This window comes from Acipenser ruthenus, chromosome 24 (assembly GCF_902713425.1).
Source record: "Acipenser ruthenus chromosome 24, fAciRut3.2 maternal haplotype, whole genome shotgun sequence".
NCBI lineage: Eukaryota > Metazoa > Chordata > Actinopteri > Acipenseriformes > Acipenseridae > Acipenser > Acipenser ruthenus.
Window position 1 is genome coordinate 14,125,840 of NC_081212.1, and position 26,587 is coordinate 14,152,426.

Here is a 26,587-nt window from a genome sequence, read left to right on the forward strand (position 1 = left end):
AGCCACTTAAGAACATTCCTTCAATCCACCTTTTTAATAACACTGACAGACACCATTTTTTTTTAAATTTCATCAAAGGGCTGTAGCATTCTAAGTCAGCTTTTTTTTGTTCCAGACCAAGCACAGCTGCACAACACTGTTTTTACTAGCAAACACCACATTTTGTTCAAAGTTCAAATAAAATGTAACATAGGTACAAAATTGAAGAGCTCCAGGGGTCTGGCTAATATCCTGCATTATAACATGGCTAGGATAAACTATGTTATTGCCACTGCCATGCTCCCTGTGGAATCCCCAACGAAGATCAGCAACTTGGCACAGCCAGGATGTGAACCTGTGCCCCCTGACTGTAGGACTCACCCAGCTGCACACCACACGGTCGTGCCTTTATCAGGTGAGCCAGTTGGGCCCGTGTTACTCGCTCTAACAGCTCTTGTTGGGCTTTAAAAACTGTTCTGTGCTCATCGTGGACGAGAAACACAGTGCAGCCCTATAAGTTCGTCAGCAGCGTAGATATAAACGGGCAGTCATTTGTGATTTCAGTTAATGAGCAAATGGAAAACTATAAAGATGCAAATGTCAAACTTAAGTGTCAAACTATTTGTGTCTTGTTATCAGTTCCGCACGTGTTATTCTTCTCTAGGCAATGACGGCTCCTCCCATGCGAGCTGTGTTTTATAACCACAACACTCTGCTGCACACTTCCCACATACCTACAGGTACTCACCTTTCCTAATATCCTGGGCAGTTGTTTCCTCATCTTTACCACTCATGCTGCTTGCTAACTAACACACATAAACATTGCTTCTATAAAAAACAAATATCACTTTTCAAACAAACCCTGTACAGGTGCGTGGACGGGATCATGTCAATACAAACTAGGCACCGAGCCAAGGTGAAAGACAAGCTGAAAGTCTGTTTCCGCCTAACGTGGGTACGTCAGCAATGCAAGGAGCAATGCAAGGAGCAATGCACAAGGCACAAGTTTCACATTTCAAAGGTAGGTACTGTAGGACAGGGTGACTTTGCACTGGAAGATGACTTTAGACCAAATTTAAAAACTAAAGCGTGGTGCCAGAAACTAATATTGTTACTTTAAATTTCATTGATACAATCATTTTTTTTTTTTTTTTTATTTAATTGGTCAGACACCTTGCTGAGTCAAAGTCATCTCACATTAATGTATTCTTTTTTGGTTTATATAGACCTTTATTTTCCAGTTCATTGCCTATGTCTTATTCTCATGTATTATAAATATTAGTTGCATTGCACTTCTGTATTGGGGTCGTCTGCCAAAATGCGATGGGGGGTAGAAAAAAGCAAACAGTGGAAGATTGCCGACTTCCTGGATTGAAGCAGATCGGAGTAACTGAATCGACTCTACACGTACGTGAGAGTTCATTTGTTGCTCATCTGTACATCATTAAAACCTGTTGTGAACCGGCCGACACCACTCACGATTCTTGCCCCTTTAAAAATTGACCCAGACACAAAAATAGGTGGCTCAGCGCTTACGCGCACTTTTAATAAAACAAACAAAAACAAAATAAAACACAAAATAAACACCTAGCTCTTATACGAGCACTAACTAAACATACAGGAACGCCCTTCCTAACACGGGACGGATACCCCGTTTACCAGTAACAAACAAAACACACGCTTTACAAAGCTAAACACAGCACAGTACTTACATTGGGACTGCTAGGACACAGAGTACTCCTTTCCATGTCCTTCTACTCAGCAGCCCTGAACAAACTAACTGCTTTACTTTTATACCCTGCACCTGGTCCTAATTTACAATTACTACCCAGGTGCAGGGGATAATTAAACAATAAAACAATTACCAAATTAAACCAAACAAAATAATTAACAAAACTAACAATAATGTGCCTGCGCACATGTCTTACGCAGGGAGGATTTTAATCCCCTCCCTGCTTCAAGACACCGCCCATTCGACGGTCACCTCCCTCCACCCTTAAAAGACCACCCACCCTCAAGTCCAGCAATGTCAATTGCCGCCCTGTTCCACGGGCGGGCTTGAGGGTGGGTTGGTCCACGGCTTGTCCAGGGCGACCACAGCGCAGGCCGGTGACCGGGAGCCAGGACTGGTAGGCAGAGGAGCGTGGCTGTGGACCGGAGCAGCGACGTCTTGAATCTCAGGGGGAGCGGAGCAGTAGGTAGGGGGAATGGAGCAACCAGCAGGGGGAGCGCCAGCGACGTCTGCCTTTTGCGCAATGACGTCTTCCTCCTGCGCAGCAAAGTCTGGGATTCCAGGAGGAGTGGAGCAAGGGACCAGGCAGGCAACTGTGCCTGGCTGTACTGCGACCTGGTAGCCAGCTCAAGCGGAGGGAGACCTGGGCATTCCGGACCGGTGTCCACACTGCCGGGACAAGGGACCTCCCAAAGCAACGCCGGACTGGCTTGCAGGGGTGGCGGCACGTCCTCCCCCTTGACTTCCACCGGTGACTCTGGCAACGGTGGTTCCCCCCCTCTGGGATCTGAAGGCGGCGGCTCCTCCCCTCTGGGCTCTGGCAGCGACAGCTCCTCACCTCTGGGCTCCGTCAGCGGCAGCTCCTCCCCTCTGGGCTCCGGCAGCGGCAGCTCCTCCCCTCTGGGCTCTGGCAGCAGCAGCTCCTACCCTCTGGGCTCTGGCAGCGGCAGCTCCTCCTCCCATTTCTGGAGCAGCAGCTCCAGTTCTGTAGGCTCCGGCTCCGGCAGCCCTAACTCCACTCTCCAGCTCTTCGTCTGCTCCTTCTGAGCAGCGGTGTTCTGATTGATTATTGTGATCAATTCTTTAAAATCCATTTTCTGGGTCATAGGGGCGCCCACACTTTCTGACACCATATGTGAACCGCCTCGCACCACTCACGGTTCTTGCCCCTTTAAAAATTGACCCAGACACAAAAATAGGTGGTTCAGCGCTTCCGTGCACTTTTAATAAAACAAACAAAAACAAAATAAAACACAAAATAAACACCTAGCTCTTATACGAGCACTAACTAAACATACAGGAACGCCCTTCCTAACACAGGACGGATACCTCGTTTACCAGTAACAAACAAAACACACGCTTTACAAAGCTAAACACAGCACAGTACTTACATTGGGACTGCTAGGACACAGAGTACTCCTTTCCATGTCCTTCTACTCAGCAGCCCTGAGCAAACTAACTGCTTTACTTTTATACCCTGCACCTGGTCCTAATTTACAATTACTACCCAGGTGCAGGGGATAATTAAACAATAAAACAATTACCAAATTAAACCAAACAAAATAATTAACAAAACTAACAATAATGTGCCTGCGCACATGTCTTACGCAGGGAGGATTTTAACCCCCTCCCTGCTATGTTACACTGTTAACTGTGAAACAACAGGCAAAGGCTTTGCTGCTTCAGTTTATTTATTGTTTCTGTCAGCTGACTTAAAGAGCCAGTATCATGTCCATCTAATCTATAACAATACCAGTACTGGACCTTGCTGTGCTGTTCCTTGTCTTCACACATCACTTGAAATAGCGGTCAGTACTTTTTAGGAATTAAAAAATGCTTCGGGCAACTCTGATCTATCCCCGTGCTTGGTGGCATTGTTTACATTTTTGGTGAGAGAACAGCCAAAAGGTAAAATTGTTGATATGTAAAAAAATAAGGCATGCCCAACACTATAAAGGTTAAACCATGATACTGGATCTTTAAGTGTAGCAGAGGCAGAGACATTTAAGACAGGGAGCAGACAAGCGGGGTGTCAATCACATCTAGCACCTGCCTCATCAGACATGCAGCGAATCAGACAGACAGGCAGGCAGGAAACCCCCTCGGTCCTTATTGGAAAATTGTACAAATAAGGAGGAACGCTGAAGAACATTTGATGGAGGACTGAATACCTGTACAAGTGAGACTTATTGATAAGACATGTAAAATTGTGAACATTATTAAACATTTGTAGATGCATTAAACCGAAGGCTTTTTAAGGTTCAACAAGAAGATACATATCTAATTGAATGATCACATTATTTTGTGCACTGAAAATGAAGAGCCCTGTGTATGATCATTCCTCTGCTATCGCGTGGGCTCCCATGCCGTTCGAATGGAGAGCAGTCTGCGAGTGGCGTGCACAACCCCAGCAAGGCTCCCCTTCTGGGGGTGCACCAGTGAAAGATGAGCCTGGAAATCTGCTTCCCTTCTATGAGGAAATAGTGACAGTCACGAAGAATTCTCCTTTTCATTAATCTCCTTCACAAACTGGACGCTTTCCAAACTCAACATGGCCGTTTAGTCACGCTTCATCTGCCAGCACTGCAAATTAGCCAATTTTTCATCTTGTTCATTAATGCTTATCTCCCCTCGTTAGGCATACCCGAGAGGCGCTCCAGATTGACAGAAACGAGGCGGTGTTTGCTCTGGCTCCAGGGGTATAGATTTAATTAACCCATACAGTAACTAAGTGCTGCCATGCACAGTCACTGGGCAGGTGTGTTTTATCTACTTTGTGAATGTTCCAGAGATCTGCAGCTTTACTAAAACCCTTGAAGGAAAATAATTCCATCTCGGGTTTCTGTGACAGATTATAAACTCGACCTGACGGTCTCATAGTTTATGACGTCACATAAACATGAGATGGAATTATTTTTCAGTAACTTACTGAAGCCAATCTATTATTCTACTGTATATGGCTTTATTTATCCCAGCAGCATTAAAGTTACTGAAGCTATGTTCTAAATCACAGTTGAAATATACATCTTAAATGAGCTCTTTACTGCAAAGGCTGATGTATAAAAATAATTAATGTGTATAAATATAATGAAACACTGCAATCACATATGCCAAAACCATTCAATGAATGTAAATATTTCTAAATACCGGTACATTCATTAACAAATGGTGTTATTGCAATAAAGAACACTTTTTTGTTGATCAAAGTCGCATCAAAGGCAAGTGCTCGGGCTATTGTTTTCTTAAAGGGAGTGTCAGAGGCTCCTGATTTGCTGGCAGCTTCTGGCAGCACCTGACAGTACTAACAGAATCTCGCCAGTACCAGCCCAGCTCAAACTCCCTTCAAAATCACAACACAGAGCACTCTGCTCTTACGTTTGTGTTTTACCACATTTACAACATATTTCTAAAATACCTAAACTACATATACATCAGGTATTTAATGTAAAAACACTGTGATTGGTGTTTTTCAAAGAAATACCACTACATCAATCAAAACTTCAAGTGCTGTCTCCTTCAAAATGAGACTGGAGGGTGCAGGATCTGGGTTCACACTATGAGGTTCAGAAATTCATTTTTCTTTTCTTTTTCTGTTGAGCAGTGGCAGCTGGTGACCAGGTGAGGCACATCTGTAAGACTGCAGCCACACAGGTTCCTGGAAACGCAGTATTTATCATTGCTAGGCAAGCCTGTGAACCCAGTCAAAATCATGTAAATACTGATATATTTATATGTAGCTGCAACCACCGCTTAACTATACAAACAGGTAGCTTATAATTGGTATGTGACAAGGATGACAGGTTTGAGGCTCAGAGACAGTGAAAAGGGCAAAATAACGATCTTTATTAAACAAAAAATAACACTAGTAACACAATTTTTGTTCCTGGGTAGTAAGTGTTATTTCCTAATTGCTTATGCCTCAAGTATAGAAAATGGCTATTATTCCCCACAAACTTTGCTTTTGTGACCATGTCACAAAGACGGCCGGAGTGGGTGGTGTCAGACCAGAGCCAGGAAATAAATAAACAGAGAGATGTGGTTTGGTGAAGCTGGGCGCGTGATTGCGCTCAGCATTTAATAAACAGAACAGAAAATAAAAGGTTTTAAACACAAAACAGGACACGGCACTTGCGCCAAAATAAATAGACAAACAAAACGTACTAAACACTTAACAAACGGTGCACGGAGAGACAAACAAACACGGTGAGTACAAACACTTCTAGATTATTATTTTACTTCACTTTTACGTTCTCCTTCTCTCTCACCCGTTCTCCACTCTCGAACACCCAACCCCGACTGAAAGAAACGTGCATCTATATGTACTGTTGTGCTGGGATTCAATTACTAATTAATTATTCACTTGAATCCCAGCACGTGAATTAATTCTGTGCAACCCTGTGCTCACATATTACATTTAACCAGCACGTGAAGTGATTTGTGCCCTCCTCGTGCCTAAATACAAATCTACATTAAGTACACGTGAAACACAGACCCGTTTATAATCCGTGTACCAATCTCTATACACCAACATTAACACACGCACGCAACATACAACATATAACACACAAATGCACACAGGGGCAGGGCACATTGCCACAGACCAGGACAGTGATATTTTGAAATTTACCTATTTCCAATGAGAGAACGGGCGAATTTGTGTCTTTTCGTTCACATAAAGTCAGAAAAAAACAACATATGAATCCAAATTAACATGTATTTATTCTAAAGTAATACAAAAATGACTACAAAAGATTTTGAAGTGAGTAGTTTTTCGAGATTTACGATTATACTGTAAATCACTTTCACGAATCAGCCCCCAAATGTAGTCTCCCATCATGTTCTCGTTATACTGTCCTTGGTAGCGGCGTTCAAAGTCCAGTATATCCTGATGGAAGCGCTCGCCTTGCTCCTCCGAGTACGGTCCCATGTTCTCCTTGAATTTATCAAGATGAGCATCAAGGATATGGACTTTGAGGGATATCCTACAACCCATTGTGCTGTAGTTCTTCACCAAAGTCTCAACCAGCTCCACGTAGTTTTCGGCCTTGTGATTGCCCAGGAAGCCCCGAACCACTGCGACAAAGCTGTTCCAAGCCGCTTTCTCCTTACTAGTGAGCTTCTTGGGGAATTCATTGCACTCCAGGATCTTTTTCATCTGTGGTCCGACGAAGACACCGGCTTTGACCTTTGCCTCAGACAGCTTAGGGAAGAAGTCTTGAAGGTACTTGAAGGCTGCCGACTCCTTATCTAGGGCTTTGACAAATTGTTTCATAAGGCCCAATTTGATGTGCAGTGGTGGCATCAGCACCTTCCGGGGGTCCACCAGTGGCTCCCACTTGACGTTGTTCCTCCCCACAGAGAACTCGGTCCGCTGTGGCCAGTCCCGCCTGTGGTAGTGTGCCTTGGTGTCCCTGCTGTCCCAAAGGCAAAGATAGCAGGGAAACTTGGTAAAACCGCCTTGGAGACCCATCAGGAATGCCACCATTTTGAAGTCTCCTATGACCTCCCAGCCGTACTCATCATACTTCAAGGCGTCCAGCAAGGTCTTGATGCTGTTGTAATCCACTTTGAGGTGCACCGAGTGAGCCAGGGGAAGAGACGGGTACTTGTTACCATTATGGAGCAGCATGACTTTGAGGCTCCTGGATGAGCTGTCAATGAAGAGGCGCCACTCATTCTGGTTACAGGCGATTCCGATTGCCTCGAACAGACTGGTCACATTGTGGCAGAAGCAGAGCCCATCTTGACGGGTGAAGAAGCTGGAAAAGGTTAGTGACGCTTCCTCTGATCTGCGACTTGCACACTTTCATCCAACAAGTTCCACTGCTTGAGCCTAGACGTCAAATGCTTGGCATTGGACTTGGTGAGACCAAGATCTCTAATCAAGTCGTTGAGGTCTTTTTGGTTGGGGTAGTATGGGTTTCTCTCCTCAGCTCCACCTCTGAAATTGTCATCTGGATCTACAACGTCTTCCTCACTCTCTGACTTGCTGCTCTCTTCTAAAGACGGCTGCTCTCTCTGCGGAGAAGTGGGTACGGGGAGCTCATGGCAGTGTGGCACCGGGGCGATGGATGAAGGAAGGTCCGGATACGTGATAGCAGGTGCATTCTTGCCAGTCCGACGTTTGGAAGGGTCCACCATGCAGAAGTAGCAGTTGCTTGAGTGGTCAGTGGGTTCCCGCCAAATTCTTGGGATAGCGAACTTCATGGCTCTCTTTTCCCCTCTGTACCATCCTACAAAAGTACATTTATTTCACCCATGACTAATGTGTAAGAGATTCTCGCAACATTTTTCATATATGATATTTTTTCAATAACATTGAAAATTGTAAAACATTTTAAAATTAAAAACTTTTACAATTTTAAAAATTTTATAACATAAAATTCCGAGCAACAATTGTCCATCTTACCTTCCAGAGTTTTTTTTCAGTGCTCGCAGGTGAAATGAGGTGCTCAGGGTTTGTCTTGATCCCCGACAGGCATGCCGAAATATGCCTTGTAGGCCTCACACATCTTAGCAGATGCTTCCACGGAGTACTTTTTTGCTCTTGTCTTGATAAATTGGCCGCAGACATAGCAAAATGTGTCTGCCGGATGCTTGCAGCCTCTTGATGCCATCTCAGAAAAATGCAGATATGTATCCACTTAGGCAGCTGGAACTAAACTGAACTGGTGGGCTTAAGGCCCCTGTATTTATACTACTATTTATATTACGGGAAAGTTCTAGAAAGCTCTAGAAGTTACTCCAAGTTTACTCAGCACTGAATCTATCTGGAATGTTCTGGAAAATAGGTAAATTTCAAAATATCACTGTCCTGGTCACAAAAGCAAAGTTTGTGGGGAATAATAGCCATTTTCTATACTTTTGAGGCATAAGCAATTAGGAAATAACACTTACTACCCAGGAACCAAAAAATAAATAAAAAATTGTTACACGGTTTTATCAAATAAATAGGCACAAGGGCCAAACAAAAAGGTTTCAGACACAAAATAAACACAAAACAAAACTTACAAATAAAGTTTCCAGGCTGGGCGTTGCCTTCACTGGTTTTCAAACACTAACAAAACACACAGCACACACAAAAACACTCTTCTCCTTCTAGAACTCTCCCTAACTGGGAGGCTGAGGCCTCCTTTTATGCCAGGTGGCTGATACCTTAATTGCATAATTAATTCGTTGATTGCTCCCACCTGAAGCAATCAATCTGGGCAGGGAGGAGAATTTAACTCCTTCCCTGCCAGTATTTCTAAGGGCAGAGCCCTGCTCTGCCACACACCTCCCTCCACTTACAAAGTACGGAGGCCACAATCGGCAAAAACTCCCGCCCCCCCCCCTTTTGAAACCAAGCCCTCCCCCCAAGAGTCCCCTTATGTCCCTCGGGTTGGCTATTTCAGTGGGCGGTGGTGGGAGGTGTTGATGTCGGATTCCCCAAGCTTTCTTCAATAACGGGGGCCCCAGACCTTCCCAGCATGCGAATGCTGGCCGGGAACCTGAACCCTCCAGCAGGAGCAGCGATGGTGGCACCTCTGGTGGCAGAGGCAGGAATGGCGGTCCAACTCCCTCTGGTGGCGGTGGCGGGAACAGCAGCTTGTCTCCCTCTGGTGGCGGAGGCGGGAACGGCGGCCCGTCTCCCTCTGGTGGCAGAGGCGGGAACAGCAGCTCGACTCCCTCTGGTGGCGGAGGCGGGAACGGCGGCCCGACTCCCTCTGGTGGCGGAGGCGGGAACGGCAGCCCGACTCCCTCTGGTGGCGGAGGCGGGAACAGCAGCTTGTTTCCCTCTGGTGGCGGAGGCGGGAACAGCAGCTCGTCTCCCTCTGGTGGCGGATACCTGGACTCCCCCTCTTGGGCTCTGAATGCACCGACTCCCCCCTCTTGGGCTCTGGACATTTGGGCTCCTCCCACTCAGGCGCAGGACGTTCGGTCTCCTCCCACTCCAGGTCTGTGTCCTGTAACAGCTCCGGGCAGTGATGCTCCTTGTGCCCGTACTGCATGCACTGGGTGCACCACTCCTTTTCCTCCCATGTCTTCCTTCCTCTCTGTCTCCTTCTTCTCCCCTCTGTTTGCAGCGGCAGCTGCTCCTCCTCCTCCTCATACTGGGTGGGGCAGATGGCCACTGTGTGCCCATATGCCCCACAGCCGGGGCACAACTCTGCCACGAGCCCTTTTAAAAACAGCTCCAAGTTGTCATCCACCTCCTCCTGGGCCAGCTTCATTTCTCTCTTTTTTTATTTTCAAAAAAACTCACAAAATTCAAAAAACAAACAAAAAAAAATACTGCCCTGAGCCTCCAGGTGGCGTTATCCCACTTCTGAGCACCAACTGTGACAAGGATGACAGGTTTGAGGCTCAGAGACAGTGAAAAGGGCAAAATAACGATCTTTATTAAACAAAAAATAATCAAATAAATAGGCACAAGGGCCAAACAAAAAAGGTTTCAAACACAAAATAAACACAAAACAAAACTTACAAATAAAGTTTCCAGGCTGGGCGTTGCCTTCACTGGTTTTCAAACACTAACAAAACACACAGCACACACAAAAACACTCCTTCTAGAACTCTCCCTAACTGGGAGGCTGAGGCCTCCTTTTATGCCAGGTGGCTGATACCTTAATTGAATAATTAATTCGTTGATTGCTCCCACCTGAAGCAATCAATCTGGGCAGGGAGGAGAATTTAACTCCTTCCCTGCCAGTATTTCTAAGGGCAGAGCCCTGCTCTGCCACATGGTAATACAATAGTTCAATAACATAGATCCACTTAACTAGACTTGGAATTTTAACAAGCTGGGTCTGAAGTATATTCTTCAAGTGAATCAGCTTAACGGCCTACACTCACTTTTTGTTTTTTTAGTAAACAGAAAACTGGGCCATTGTACAGCATTATGCTAGCGTAGTGCAAGTTGCTTTCCTGTCTTTCTAGTTTCACTTTAGAGATTTTTTATTGTACGACATTGGTACTGATAGGTATCCAAAACTGACAAAAAGAACTGTGGCCTTTCTCCCTGCATGGTGCAAGAACACTAAGATCCTGAGCCAAACTTCACCTTGACTCGGTCTTGTTACTATGGCAACACACCGCCTGTGCATGCATGTTGAGAAGAAAGTGTATGTTAGAAGATGGGAAGTTATTGGAAATGTTTTCACGGCTGGTTGCTGCAAGTTTTAATATAATAAAATCTAAGCGTGGTTTTGACATATTGAAAATTCTTGGAACGCTTGCCTTTTGGCCGTCACCGCTCTCGATTAAAAGTTGAGGAATGGATTTCTTAGATTTATGACCTGTGATGTGTGAATAAAAATATTAAAACAGCGAGCATAATGTTGAAGAATGCTTTGCTGTGATATGGAAAACATGGGCACAGCAATGAGAAGTGACTTATTTCTTGTAAACACTGCAGGGGGTACTGTAACACTTTAACATAATACATGCGTCCCTGTCAAAAAATCTCCCATGGTACTTTATTTAAGCTGTCTAACATCATTTCCATATAACTGCTCCAGTGCGGTGAGTAATAATGGCTTTCAAATGACTAAGTTAATTTCCTATTGATTTTGGTTTCCCTTTTTCAGACAAATGGAAACTTCATTGCACTTGCAATACCCCTTCTCTAGATCTTATAAGCAGGGCTTGCTAACTGATTCTGTTGCTATAACATACCGTATATATACCGGCTTTCCATTATACATCATAAGATGGGCAATACAATTACAATGCAAATCAGTGCCAATGGCACTATATGAACTGAATCAATAAGAACTCATTATTCTTATATATCCCATGTTTATTAATATAACAATATACTTGGCCTGCAGCAAAGACATATTTCTATTTTTAAAAATCAATGCATATTAAGTTTGAATTGAACACTTCCTTATACAAAGGGGTTTTCTGCTTTCCAGATGTGTTCACGTTATTATCCTTATGTTTTTAACAATAGTATATCACAACTCCAGCTGTGTTTGAGTTAGATAGTAATGTGTGTGGACTGGATCTATAAAAAAACTACAGTGACTAAAATCCACACACTATAACTGAAGTGACTCTACCATACATACTACAATAACTGCTTTGAATCACAGGTTTGTGAGAGTTAAATAAAACCCAATTAGGGCTGATATGCCCGCCCTCCCCAATCCGATTCTGGCAGTTATTGCCATATCTGATCTAACAGGCTCAATGCAGACTGGACAGTAAATTAGATTGCATACACATAGATTTGTTTAGTTAATGTCCACTAACATAATTGAGGTGTCTCAGTACTACTCGAATAAACCTGCAGTAGAAATTGCAGAGGCTCCACTTTTGAAAAAACAAAGCAGGTTCAGTGAGGGGTCAAGCTAAAGAGATGTTGCAGGTCACCGTGGAAACGCTGGAATGGGGACGTGGAAGAGAAACTGGAAGTTCTGTCATCTTGGATAAAGAGCTGGGCTTTTTAAAAGTTTCAGGTCATGTGACACAAATCTAAACGGACGGCCAGGGCAGTAGTTGTTATTTTTGTCACCCTTTTTGTGCATATCACATTAGGATTCACTTCAAAGCCCTGGCACAAGAACTGCAATGTAGCTATACTGTTATACGGTAACAATGGAAGTCCTGAGTCAATAAAGCCTCAAACCGACTTTGGTAGACTGCTATCATTTTTGCACTCCACTGAAACAGTTTTTTGAGAGCAGGGCTCAAGCATCCCTGTGAAGCGTTTCTTCATTAAGGATGGTTTTGGAACACGTGTCATTAATTAGTGTCATCTTGTCAGCCATGTGCTTCATTGAGTAATAGCAGAACGGATGACCTCCATTGAAAACAATGGGGGAGCAGTGTCCGTGGTTGTGTAAGTACAAAGAACAAAATGATATTACTGAGAAAGAAACGTAATGTGTTAATGTCTAGAGATCATCTTCACAGTCCCCAAGTTGTGTGCCAAGTCCACGTGGTATAGGTATGCACTAAGGCCCGAATCCCTGAGAAGTCTGTATATTCGATGTATACAGACACCCTGAAGGGCCTTATCGCATTTATAATCTAGGTTAAACAGTGGATTAAAAAAAAATTATAAATCATGTTTCGGGCAAAACATGATTTTTTTTTTTTTATTAAATATCCTTACGCCAATAAAGTAGCCCCATTTATAACTACACGCTAAATTATGCTGAGTAAATTAATTTAATTGAAACATGCAAAAGTAAGTACCGGTACATCTTTATTTTTGATACTGTGTTGAAATGCACATTGCCATTGAAAATATCCACCAGGGGGCGGAGTTGAGACAACACTGGGTTATTTTTTTTTTCCCTCTCGAGTTAGTTTTTTTGTTTTGTCCTGAAAGACAGCAATTTCTTTTCTTGGTATTTTATTCTGTTTTTGCTATCTTCCAGTTCATTTAATTGTTCTTCATTCAAATTGGCATGTAACTTACTATTTTTTTTTGCTGGTAATTGGTCAAACAAGATGGCTACCGGTACTTTAAATTCTGTGAGGCAGTGCAGTCATTTTTAATATGTGACATTCCATCCAATATACGGACAGCTGGATTCTTGCTCAACCAATCACATTACTTGTTTCACATTCCACTGCCAGACCTGGATTATAAATAGATATATAATCATGAAGGCATTCATGCACAGCAAAGCTTTTTCCAAAAAGATGTGCCAACCATAAGGCACTTTATATATTAATGTCTCTGCAGAGTTAAGAATTAGTTAACAGCAACGACAAATCAACCATGTATACTCTGCTCGATGCCACTCGTAGAGACCAGGCTGGTCGCACGCTCAAATATCTCTTCTTTGAGACTTGATCGCTAATATTATACATCAGAAAAAAACTTTTTATTATTATTAAAACAAAACAAAAAACAAACACAACACATTTCGACACACAGTGTGTCTCCATCAGGTGTTGCAGCAATTGTCCATTTAAAAAACACAGCTTTATCATATATAATACACACCAATCAATCCAATAATTAATTTGATAATAGCCATAGATATTATTTAAAGTTAGAGAGGACAATTTTCACTTATCATAGCATTCATTAATTGATTTTAGAATCAATTAATGAATTGGTTTTAGAATCAATTGTTAATCCATACATAGTGTAATTATGCAATAATTAAACTCAAACACTGATGTATTAAAACGCTTTAGAATACAGCCATATAGTCTGCTATATGTTACAGATCATATTACATAGTTAAGTTAATCACAGTTATTCAATTCTGAAGATTCGAAGACACTGGAACGCGAGTCTCAACCCTGGCCACCTGAACATTCAAGGTGGCATACAAAGATTCATTATAAAAAAAAAAAAAAAAAAAAAAAAAACATTCAACATTTTTAGAGATATGGATTGAGATGTAATGTTTCATGTGGTTCCATAGATTTTAAACTATAAATCCAGAATGACTCTCTCCTCATTAGCAGATTGATTGTATTACTTGTATTGTAACACTTGAAATGTATTTGCTTACGATTGTAAGTCGCCCTGGATAAGGGCGTCTGCTAAGAAATATATAATAATAATAATAATAATAATAATAATAATAATAATAATAATAATAATAATAATTACCACCTCTCTCAAAAACATTTTTTGAGTCCCATAAATTTAAGACTTGAGGCAGAACCATAATTCATGGCTTTATAGTGTCTTGCTATCACATAATCCATAGTTATTTTGTATTGCTATACATATTTTTTTTATTTATTTTTGTTTGTCCTACATAAATGAAGCCACAGGGACATTTAAGTATATTTACCACATGGGGTGTATTACAATTGATAAAACCTTGTATCATGTATTTATGACCAGTGTGGATGATTAGAATATTTGGTATTGTGCGTGTTAGAACAATGAACACATCTTCCACATCCAGCACTGTTTTAGAATTGTCATTAGATGGTATTGATTTATACACAGAAGCAACTAACACATCCTTAATATTCCTGTCACTTCTAAAACCATCATAATTTACTGAAATTAACAAATCTAGAAAATGTATCTTAGTCTGGCTGTATTCCATAGTAAATTCGGATTGGTATTGTTTATATAATCTCTAAACAAAAAATAATCAGTTTCAGATCTTTTCCAAAACAAAACATCATGTAGGAGTGGATTAGAGGCTGTGTGATTAAGATGCAGCTTTTCCCAATATCCCATACATACATTTTCATAGTCTGGAGCAAAATCAGAGCCCATGGCTGTGCCTTGAATTTGTAAATACAATGTATCTTTAAATAAGAAGTAGTTTGATTCCAATATAAATGTAGTTTATGTTAGTATACAGACTTTCCACATCGAAAGAGGCTGTCACAACCCCCCCCCCCCCCCCCCCCCCCCCACTGGCCCCATTTCCTCATCTAGTCCAAGTGGTTTCATTTCTCCGCTGAAGGCAGAAGTAACTCAGTCGAGGGAATGAGCTGCAGGAAGATGCCAGTCTTGAGACTCGTCCACATTTAAATTGAGTGTTGATGGCTAGGTTTATGAAAGCAAATAAAAAAGATCGAAACAGTGAGATCAAAACAGTACTGACATCTGACAATTGCCTGATATCGGACAAGCCTTTTCATTTCAGCACACGCTCTATTAAAAATTAATGGGTTTCGCTGAGCCGGCATATGCTGTCAAGATTGATGTTTCTCACCTCTGAATTAAAGTACAGTTTGTTACTTACATCTTATTGTTCTGTGTGTGTGTGAGAGAGTGTGTGTGCTCTCGTCCACCAATTTAAGTGGGGACTTTGGCATGGTTACACATCCACCAGGTGGGGACTTGGTAGTCCCCACTTTGCAAAGCCTTTAAATCAATATAAAATGATGCCTATACCTGCCTAGACCCCCCCCCCCCCCCCCCCCCCGTGGAGTTTTTTTTAAATGACCAAGCGGGGACCTGTGGGGTCCCCAAGTGTGTAACTTTTCAGTGCTGCCCCTGTAGGCTGGTGGTGGTAGTGCAGTGACTTACATTATTATTATTATTATTATTATTATTATTATTATTATTATTATTTATTTCTTACCAGACTTACACACACATGTGGTTCACACACTCCCTTTGATGTTGATTTTGATACTAAGGTAGACGCTTTTCATAGTAAATGTAGTTTAATTATAATATTAATAATGTAAAATTCTATAATGGAAGTATTTATTTATTTATTTATTTATTTATTAATCCTCACATTAAGCAATGCAGCAATTTGTCTGTGCACAAGTGTTTCAATAACAATCATGCCAGCAATAAAATAAGTTAAGGCTAGTTAATGCTGAATCTTTCACTTAGTCATAGTCATTTAAACTGGAGTGCTTTTTACATTTATGCTGCATTATTTAATCTATTATTACACTACTAATACGACTACTACTATGACTACGACTACTACTTCTACTACTACTACTACTACTGCTAATAATAATAATAATAATAATAATAATAATAATAATAATAATAATAATCAGCATCATTCTGTACTATCCAAGTGGGGACTTGTGTTGCTCAATACTATCATGTGGGGGGTATTTATATATAAAAAGCCTGGTGAAGTTTTATATCGATAGAAAATTGAAAGCACAGTTAGCAGCCTAATTATACCAGTTACCTACAATGTACTTGCATAGTGTACTTATATTGCAGAAACACACACAGCAGTGTGTGAGCATCGTTTCGCACTATCCAAGTGGCGACTCCAAACTCTCAGTATTCATAATTAGGGGTCTACTTATCAATTTTCATTTATATCCACTATTGACAACTCTAAATTATAATTATTTTCTCTAGATTACAGTATGCTTGTAAATGATTATGAGATTTAAATATTTTTAAAAGGTAATTTGTGAATTAAAAAAATAATGATAAAAAAATGGTTTCAATACTGTTTCAGTTAAACTAATTATAGCAATGAGATTAGTTCTATGTAAGATTTTAATTAACTCTGCTAATTTTTATCATACTAAATATCAATATATAAATATTATATCATATTTAATATCTAAATTATAATATTTACATAACATATCATTTTAAAATACATTAATTTAATTATATGTCTCTGTATACCAATAAATAATCAAATTGGATAAAGAAATTTGTATTTTGAAACCTGAATATAAAAAACGGTGTGAGCACCGTTCTGCACTATCCAAGTGGGGACTTGTGTCGCTCATTAATATCTAAGTGGGGACTTCATTTCACAGAGGATTATAAACCCAATAAAGCATAGCACAAAAACATCTAAAAAGAACACACACACACTCTGAGCTTCATTAGTATTTATTTATTTCTTAGCAGACACTCTTATGCAGAGTGACTTACAATTGTTACGAGATATCATATTATACATTATATCACATTATTTTTTACATACAATTACCCATTTATACAGTTGCTCAAGGGTACAGCAGCAGTGTTCCCCAACTGGGATTGAACCCACAACCCTCTGGTCCAGAGCCCAGAGCCCTAACCACTACTCCACACTGCTGCCCTAGTGGCATGTATAGTACTATTAAATGCTATTTAGTATGAGAATTACAACATAATTTATGAATTATTTTGCTCAAATTGCAAAATGGAAAAAATCAAACAAGCAAAGAACAAAACAGTAAAGAAGAGGAAGCAGAGACAGAGACAAATGTACAATCGCAGATTGAGCAGCATCTTCAAAATCTGTTTGGGAACTCTGCATTTGCTCAAAGCACATTTCACAATTTGATTATATCACTTTACTCAAAGACAGAAGAAGCTGTCTCTTTTCTGTTTTGATATTTTCTGTTTCACCAAAATAATTTGATCAAAGACCAAAATAACCTTTAATTTCATTCTTTGATCATTTGTAAATGCTCAAATCGCAAAATGGTTATTTTTGTGAGTGATAGACTGAATCCTGACTCTGAGTGTAACACATACACACACATATGTGTGTTAGTGGTATACACTAATGTGGACTTTTCGGGCTCATATCAGAGGTTGTTTGGGCACTATATATGTAATAAATACAAACATAATAAAATTTGGGAATCTCACTGCATCATACTATTTTATTTATGTATTTTTTTCTGTGCTAGGATCAATAACAGTAATACTTTGAAACAAAATTAAATTTAAAAAAGACTAACATCTAAGATCCTTGAAACATTGATTTATGAATAGACTGTGCTATTTGAACTTTCATTTATGATTCTGGTATTTATTTATGTTTTCACAAGTTTTCTTTGTACAAATGTTTGTTTCATTTCTTCTACTCTCCATTAACGTGGATTAAAGTCTGCAACAAAATATATATATATATATTTGAATGTACTTCACACACACACAATGTGTTTTATTTTAGGTACACACTTTTTGGAGCAACAATCAGCAGTGGAAACCACTTTATCTCTGTGATACAAAGAAACAGTAATTGGATTTAATATGATGGCCTAAAGGAAGACTAGATAATTGGAAAAAAAATCACAAAATAAAAGCTGCAATGTGTAATGTAATTTTCACACGGGTGCGAGCACTGACGTAAACAACACACTTTATAGTAACATTAGAGACATTTAATTTCCAGAAATGTGATGCATTGCACGTGCCAGGATACTGCTTGATAACATATGTGTCGTTGTAAAATGAATAACCAGATTACACAATGAAACCATGGCATAATATTAGACCCACAGAGGCGGAAGTGTTTAAATCAAAAGCAAGCCGGCCATTTGTGTCGCTTGTGTTTCTGCTTCAAGGTGGTTGCTCTGTGAATTGAGATTTAGTTTTGCCATCAGAAATGGAAGGAAGCATCGCAAACTTGAATATAGTATCGGTACCGTCTACTTGTAGACTCCTGATTTCTAAATAACGCCTGCTTCTTTAAGTTCCACTTTCAAAGTCTCTTCTTCAGGGGCATGACAGGCGCTAGCACTTTATATACACATACAAACAAGCAAGCATCGGGACAGTTAGTAAACACGACAGGAGGTCTGGCTTCATATTACATCATTTAATGTTAAGGATTAAGTGTATATGCGCTGTAATGTAGTGCTAAGGATCTTAAGTAGGGCTTCTGTTTTTATTTTCTTATTTTTATCTATTTTTGAGTTTTATGTAAATCTTTTTTTTTCGGTCTTTCGCTTTGCATATACTGTACGAAATTATTGTTTTCAGCTACTTTTTTGTGTCACAATAGTTGGACAGCCACTTGCACATTTAGTTGTATCTTCCTTTGATGTCTTCCACAACAAAATCCTTATGGTCAGGGCACATTCTTCTGGGGTTTTTGTGTGTCTAGGTATTTTTTTTACATGTCGCCACAATTTGCAATTCTGTTTTAAATTCTCACTATCTAACAATAGGCACATCTGCACTGCCATTTCTGACCAGGGTCAAATGTATCGGTACATTTGACCATGATCAGTGGTGTTGCATTTAAGCAGGATCGACTTTCACGCAGCGTGAAGGCTTCTAGACCGTAAGATTTTAAGACTTATTTTACCTATGTTATGTATAGTTCATTGGGGGAAAATGTACTGGGGGGCAACGTTCTGTAGGTAGTTATTAAAACTGTTGCAACTGTGTTGGCGGGATAATAAAAAAAACGAAGGTCTAGGAAAAATGAAAGACATCAAAGTACATGTTTTAAAAAGACACAAACAAAAAAATTACTCTTGTATCGTCTTGCTGTGAAATAAAGTATCTATTGACTTTTGACTGTGAGAAGCTATGGTCGGATTAAATTGAAATGTTAATCGCAAATTACACACAATTAAGACATAATGCATCCCAGTACTTGTTTCTTCCCCGCAGATCACTCTTGTGATAATATCTTTTGTTAGTAATAATGTTTGTAGTTAGTAATATTATTTTATAACGCAAGCATTAACGCGTATTATTTGTAAAATACGACCCCAGAATGGAAAGAGTGCCGGTGTTGTGTAATATCCTGCATCCCATAAAATTCTCCTGCTTATTGTAATATATGTGTTGTACCCTAAACATTGTACCGTAATAATGCAAAAATAGACTAACCCTCACCCTTAACCTAACATTAACATTAGAAAAAGGAGGTCACTTCAGGTTTTCAACAAAACAGACCGTGGTGAAAGTGTGGAAGACGAATCGCCAGACCATGGGATTGCATATAGTACAATAAGCAGGGGATGCAGAATTTTGTGAGATGCAGAATATTACACAACACCGGAACCTTGAATTGAGTAACCATTTCCAGTGTTTGCATTTTTGTATCGGGTGTTTTATCGGTTAAAATCGAAAATCAGAAGCTCTTTATCTTAAGGTTATGTGAGTATTGTTTGTGATCATGCGACCCTGCTTCAATAGCCTTGCGACCCCCTGGGTCGGGACCCTCAGTTTGAGAAACGCTGGTAAAACCAGCTCTGTTTTACATGGTGTAGAACTAGAATTTATTTTAACGTTTTGTTTTGTTTATGGACTTTACGATACATGCACGGTCGGTGTCTTTGTCTACAACGTATCGACAATAACAGTCAACCATTTTGTAGCATACTTTCTAACAGGTCTGGCATAAACAATGTTGGCTGTTACTTAATTAAACCCTGGTAAAAAAAAAAAAAAAGAACACAAACAATGTTTAACATAAAAAAGAACAGTCCTGCTACAGTAACAGGCGCAGTTTACACAGCCTCTGGGTTTTTGATCGCATCAGATAAATTCCAGATTTTTTACATCCTTTGACGGAAATGTCCGTTCCATTAATGTTTTCAAGCAAATTGGCTTCATCACTGCCATTCTCATATCCACTTTGACATCAGACACATTCTTTCCCTTGTCCTTTCCCTGTTCCGCATACCACTCTGCCAGAGGTATGTTTGCTGCAGGAAACACGATACATGCGAAAGAATATCTTGATGAATTTACTTTTAAATCATTGGCAATTTGACTGTAATACCGCCTGCAGCAAGTACTTCCTGCCCAACTCACGTGAAAACTCGGGTAACTTGGAAAAGCATGGAAACGTCTCCTTTTAAACATGGAAACGGAGGTGTGGGAGGACAGCTCGAGACCACCTGGAAGTTGGTTACTTATTCCCGGTTCCTTATTTGCGATGTAGTTGACAAAGCAGCGCGTCCTTTTTCTATGTGTTTTAACACACTTACACATCTTGCTCAATTAATATATTGCTACTATTTAAAAAATAATCGCTCCTTCTTTAAAAAAAAAAAAAAAGAAAATATTAATAACAAGTCTGTATCAGCAGCATAGCGGTTCTCTATATTACCCGCTTGTTTCGCCCCATTTAACCCACCTTAGACGCCTTGCTCACTAAATATCCAAGTATCCTTAACTTAGATAGGTTATAACCCCCTCTTTGCAAAAACACTAAAGATTTTAGTGAGCAAGCCTCACCCCACGATCAGCAGCTCCCCAAAGTGTAGCCCATTATAACCTATACAGAACGCATGGGGGCACGTCTTTGGATAACCCATTTACCCCCCTTAGACGACTTGCTCACTAAATATCGAGGTATCCCTAGATAGGTTATAAGCCCCTCTTTGTAAAAACACTAATGATTTTAGTGAGCAAGCCGTACCCCACGATCAGCAGCACCCCAAAATGTAGCCGATCATAACCTATACAGAACGCATGGGGGCATATCTTTTGATGCCCCATTTACTCCCCTTAGACGGCTTGCTCACTAAATATCGAGGTATCCCTAGATAGGTTATAACCCTCTCTTTGCAGAAACACAAAAGATTGTAGTGAGCAAGCCGTACCCCACAATCAGCAGCACCCCAAAATGCAGCCCATTATAACCAATAGAGAATGCACGGGGGCACGTTTTGATGTCCAATTTACCCCCCTTAGACGCCTTGCTCACTAAATATCGAGGTATCCCTAGACAGGTTATCATCTGCTCTTTGCAAAAACACTAACGATTTTAGTGAGCAAGCCGTCTAAGGGGGTAAATGGGTCATCCAATGACATGCCCCCATGTGTACTGTATTGGTTATAATGGGCTACACTTTGGGGTGCTGCTGATTGTGGGTTACGGCATGCTCACTAAAAAAAACACCATTTTATTTTGTTTGTTATGTTATGTAAGCCTCAAACACATGACTTAATTTCACTCTAGTAAAAGAGAGTGCATGTGTGTAACATTTTATCTTGATTGACACTGATGTAAGTTTTACACGGTTTTTAACCCTCTGCTGCCGGAGCGCTTTACAATCGATCGTATATGAGCGATGACCTGTCATGTCATATCTCGGCCTTCCAATCACCAATCTTGTTTTTTTTGCGAGAGTCATAACCATGACTACGGGGCATGTCTCCACATAATTGGTTTAGGGTTAGGGTGGGCGGGACATATAATATTATAATTACGAGGACGCAGCACAAACGCCGCCATTTTAGCTGAGTTCACTGAAGGTTGAAGAAGGTGTTTCTCAATTTAAAACGTCTGTGTCTCCGGTTGTACAAGTCATTTGAAAGGTAAGTACTTGGACTAACTAACTTTTTTTGTTTATCTGTGCGTGCGTGCGTGTTTATGAGTCATTTTTAAGCCATGTATTTTATAGGGTGAGTTATATATGTTATATCGATATCGTGCACATATTTCAATATCGATATCAATAATATCGGAGTCTTCCAGAACACTGAAAAGTATAACACAATTGCAATATGAAACCTATATACATATAGACGTATATATACTTCACTGCGCAGGCTAGGCAAAACGGAATAATTTAATCTTCTCTGTGTATAAATGCACGACACATCTAAAAGTATTAAGTATGGTGTCATGCTAAATGTTGCATTATTTTGAGATGTGTTTGGAGGTTTTAAATGTACATCTCGTTTATAATACTGAAAGTTCATATTATAAAAATACATCAATAACAGTGTAAGTAATCGCATGGAAAAATGCAATGAACCACACTGACGCATGCGCATCGCAGAATAATCCCAGTCGTGTTTGCAAATATCATTTGGTACCTTGTGAGCATGTTATGAATGGAAGAAAAAAATGTACACATCTAATTATTTAAGCTGGTTTTCATGTTTGTTTTTTTTGTGTTAAGTTTGTTTTTAGGTGTGTATAATTTAAAAAGACGGTCCTGTTTCTTAATTAGTTGATGCGCGCACTTTTTGAAAACAGGATATAGTTTCCTGTAAGGGATTGGCCGGTGAGAGGAATAGGTGAATGAAGTGGAGTAGCGCATAGGAGAGAGGGTACACAGGTTGTGTATTTGTTGTTTTTCTTGATTTACACGGTTTTATATTTATAACTATTGACAATACATTTGTTAATTGGGGTCAAATTGAAAAACGCAAATCAATGGAATAAAATGGTTTAAGTGTGTGGTGTTTGCCTGCGAGACTGACCATGATTGGTATCTATAGGGTTTGTTGTATCTTAATATAAAATAAACTTGATTATACTGCGTTTTGTATTTTTACCAGTATTCAGAATAAAAAGTATGTCTCTGCCAGCGTACCTGAAGAGTTTTTATCCCACGATACCGCAATGTTGAAATTATCGATATCGAACGACATCATATCAACATGTCGATATGTTGGTGCCCACCCCTAGTATTTTATTTATTTATTTATTATTATTATTATTATTATTATTATTATTATTAGTTTACTTTTTCTATGTTTTTTTTGTTTCTGTGTGTGTACAAGGATGAGTCATTACTTAGTTATTTATTGTTGTTATTTATTATTATACTTACTGTTATTTATTATTATTATTTAGGTATGTATTTTATTATAATTTTGCTTTGTTTCTGTGTGATTTTATTTATTCTAGTTTTGAAAATAAAAATCTTGCTATCAAAGATTTGTCAAGAGTTGCTTCTTTTTAAATAATAATAATAAAAAAAATGTAATTAGTCAACATCTTGTGTGGTATTTCTTTACTGTTGTGACCTCTATACTCATAAATAAATATACTTTTATCACAAACAGGTAACACTATTTCCAGTCTCAGTTTTTGGTAAGTCTTAGAGCTGGTCTGCGTTTGCATGTCGGAGGTTGTTTTTCATAAAATACCATCCATTGTAAAATCTTGTGTATCTGTGCAGTTGTACAAGATATTTAATTTCTGATTTCTGATTTGAAATCCTTGGAAAATTGCACAGCTTCTATATGTGCTAAGATTTTTGTTCTCTAAGCTGGAAAGAGTTTGAAATTATTACTGTTGGACAGTCCCTGGGCACCAAGGTGACTCACTCGCTGTTTGTTCCTTTTCATTCACAGTGCGCAGGCGCGTTGAGGAGGTGAGATCCTTGTGTTGGCTGGCAGTGTTTTTATTATTTGTGTGGGTAAAAATTGCATTGTGCAGGTGATTTATATTTTGGGCCAGTTTTAGGTCTTTGAGATGGTAATTTGTATTTTCTGTCAGAGGTCCATCAAATATTAAAAAAAAAAGTACATCTAAAATAAAGTAAGAAAGATTCAATGAGCTGAAGGTAAAATGACATCACTAAACACTTACGTTTCATAACCACTGTAACCCACTTTAACACAGCCATGGACTCATGATTTTTTCCATTTTTATTTTGTATATTGATACATTAAATTAATGTGTTTTAAAATGATATGTTCTGTAAATTATAATAATTTAGATAAATATGATAATATTTAATAGGATAAAAATTAAGTTAATTAAAATTTTACATCAAAATAATCTTATGGTTATAATTAGTTTAACTGAAACAGTATTGAAACAGTTTTTTCCATATAATTGATTTTTTTAAATTACCTTTTAAAAATATTTAAATCTCATAATCATTTACAAGAATACTGTAATCTAGAGCAAATAATTTGAATTTAGAGTTGTCAATAATGGATATGAATGAAAATTGATAAGTAGATTAATAATTATGAATAGGGACCTACCTAATTCGCGATTTCGAGGATTTCGCGGAAATCGTGAAATTGAGGGGTCACCACGAAATTCACCTCTTAGGGGCCAATGCATACAAACAAGTACGGAAAAAAAAAAAAAAAAAAAAAAAAAAAAAAACTTGTTTAAATGAACTACTGCACAACGCAAGTGACGCAAACTACGTATCTTCCTTCTGTAGATAGCCGATTTTTATTCCTTCGCCGTCCCATGTGCACTGCACTTAAGCAAAAAACAAGCAAAAAATGTCCAAAATTTACAAAATAAATTCTCCAAAGCAGTTAACGTTCTTGTTTACTATTCAAATGACAACGTTTTAATCAGCCTATCATTGCGTCTTTACTGCTTTTATGTGACCTGTACTGTGCAGGAGGGGTGGGACAAAGTTGGTGCTGCATTGTTTTCATTTAGGTTGCTAAAATCTAGTTGTTTTCAGCATTGGAGGTAAAATAGTAGAAATGGACGACAAAGAAAGCAAACTATATTTCGGCTGATGATCGTTTCAAAATATTTCCCAAATAAACTACATGCAGACTGAGGTAATTGTTTTCCATATCTTAATGTGTATTTGGAGAAAATACGATCGATCGCTATTTAGCTTCAGAATCACACATTAAACAAAAGGCTACCACAGAGGCTGCTGAACAGAATGTAAAATAAACAGCTTTCAGAAACCAAACTGGAAAGTCAGCGCAGACAAGAAGTATTCCTGTCTGCAAGTTAAATCAGTACTAAAACGATCCAGCACAGCCCCCTCGCTTCAACCCGCTGTTAGTTGGAATTTTCAACCCGAATAGCCACGTCTTCTTTGTTTTGACTCGGTACTAATAAAATAGATTATTGGATGGGACAAATAACATGACAACGAACATGCTGCATACATTGACTTCATTAAAGTATGCCAGATACCCTTGTGTAACCGAGTTTCTGGACTGTTTCTAATTGATTTCCACAATGGATGCAGACGTGCAGTCTCAATGTATGGGCAAGTCAATTGCAAGGGGGTGCTGCACACTTGCCTTTAACAAATGCCAGCACTCTGTTTTAGTAAGGAAGCAAGTACCACTATTTTTAGGCATTATAGTGTTCTGAAATACTGTCTACTTAGGTTTATTTAATGTTTTAACATGTCCGTGAAATGTCCGCGAAATCATAATTTTATTCCACAACATACCCGTGAAAAATACGTAAATTTACCGCGATTTAAGTAGACCCCTAATTATGAATACTGAGAGTTTGGAGTCGCCACTTGGATAGTGCGAAACGATGCTCACACACTGCTGTGTGTGTTTCTGCAATATAAGTACACTATGCAAGTACATTGTAGGTAATTGGTATAATTCGGCTGTTAACTGTGCTTTCAATTTTCTATCGATATAAAACTTCACCAGGCTCATAATTCTTTATATAAATACCCCCCACATGATAGTCCTCACTTAGATAGTATTGAGCAACACAAGTCCCCACTTACTAGTACAGAATGATGCTCACACACTGAAATACTAATTTCTTTCTCCATTTAGATTTTTTTGTATATAGTGACATAAATACATGAATGTATTTTAAAATTATGTTACTAAAATATTATAATTTTAGTTATTAAATTAACGGGCACGGCTGGACTGACTCGCCGTTACCATCTGTTGGCAAATTGTGTGCAGTGGCTGGAGCCGGCCTCCACAAATATGTTAATGAGCAGCAGAGGACTCTGGCAGTGGGAAAGTAAGTGGGGTAGCGCTCTGGGGTGGGGAAAGGGCTCAGTGTGTGTGTGTTAGAGTGTGTGGATGATGCCGACTTGCTGTTGGCTGCTTAAATAAACCATATTGTGTGCCTCCAATTATTTCTGCGTTTGCTGCAACGTTTGTTTACTTTTGTGGCAATTCAATATTGTTTGACAAATTCTGAAAGTTATGAGTTTAGCACTGGTACATAGTTTCTATATAAAGAGTACATGTGTCACTACATCAGTGTTAGTGTCAATCTCCCATTGCTATTTCCCAACACTTGGGTAGTTAATTTT

The 26,587-nt window shown here is 39.4% G+C and overlaps 1 protein-coding gene and 1 long non-coding RNA gene across 8 annotated transcripts in view; one reads left to right on the top strand and one right to left on the bottom strand.

The window, feature by feature from the left end:
* LOC117429103 (CUGBP Elav-like family member 4) overlaps positions 1–26,587 on the bottom strand; it is a 252,645-nt gene that overhangs the window by 63,664 nt on the left and 162,394 nt on the right. The window lies entirely within an intron of this gene.
* Positions 22,057–26,587, top strand: part of LOC131700537 (uncharacterized) — a 54,437-nt gene continuing 49,906 nt past the window's right edge. For both annotated transcript variants that reach the window (XR_009308411.1, XR_009308410.1), the window contains exon 1: positions 22,057–22,145. This is a non-coding gene — a long non-coding RNA (uncharacterized LOC131700537). The remainder of the gene's footprint in view (positions 22,146–26,587) is intronic.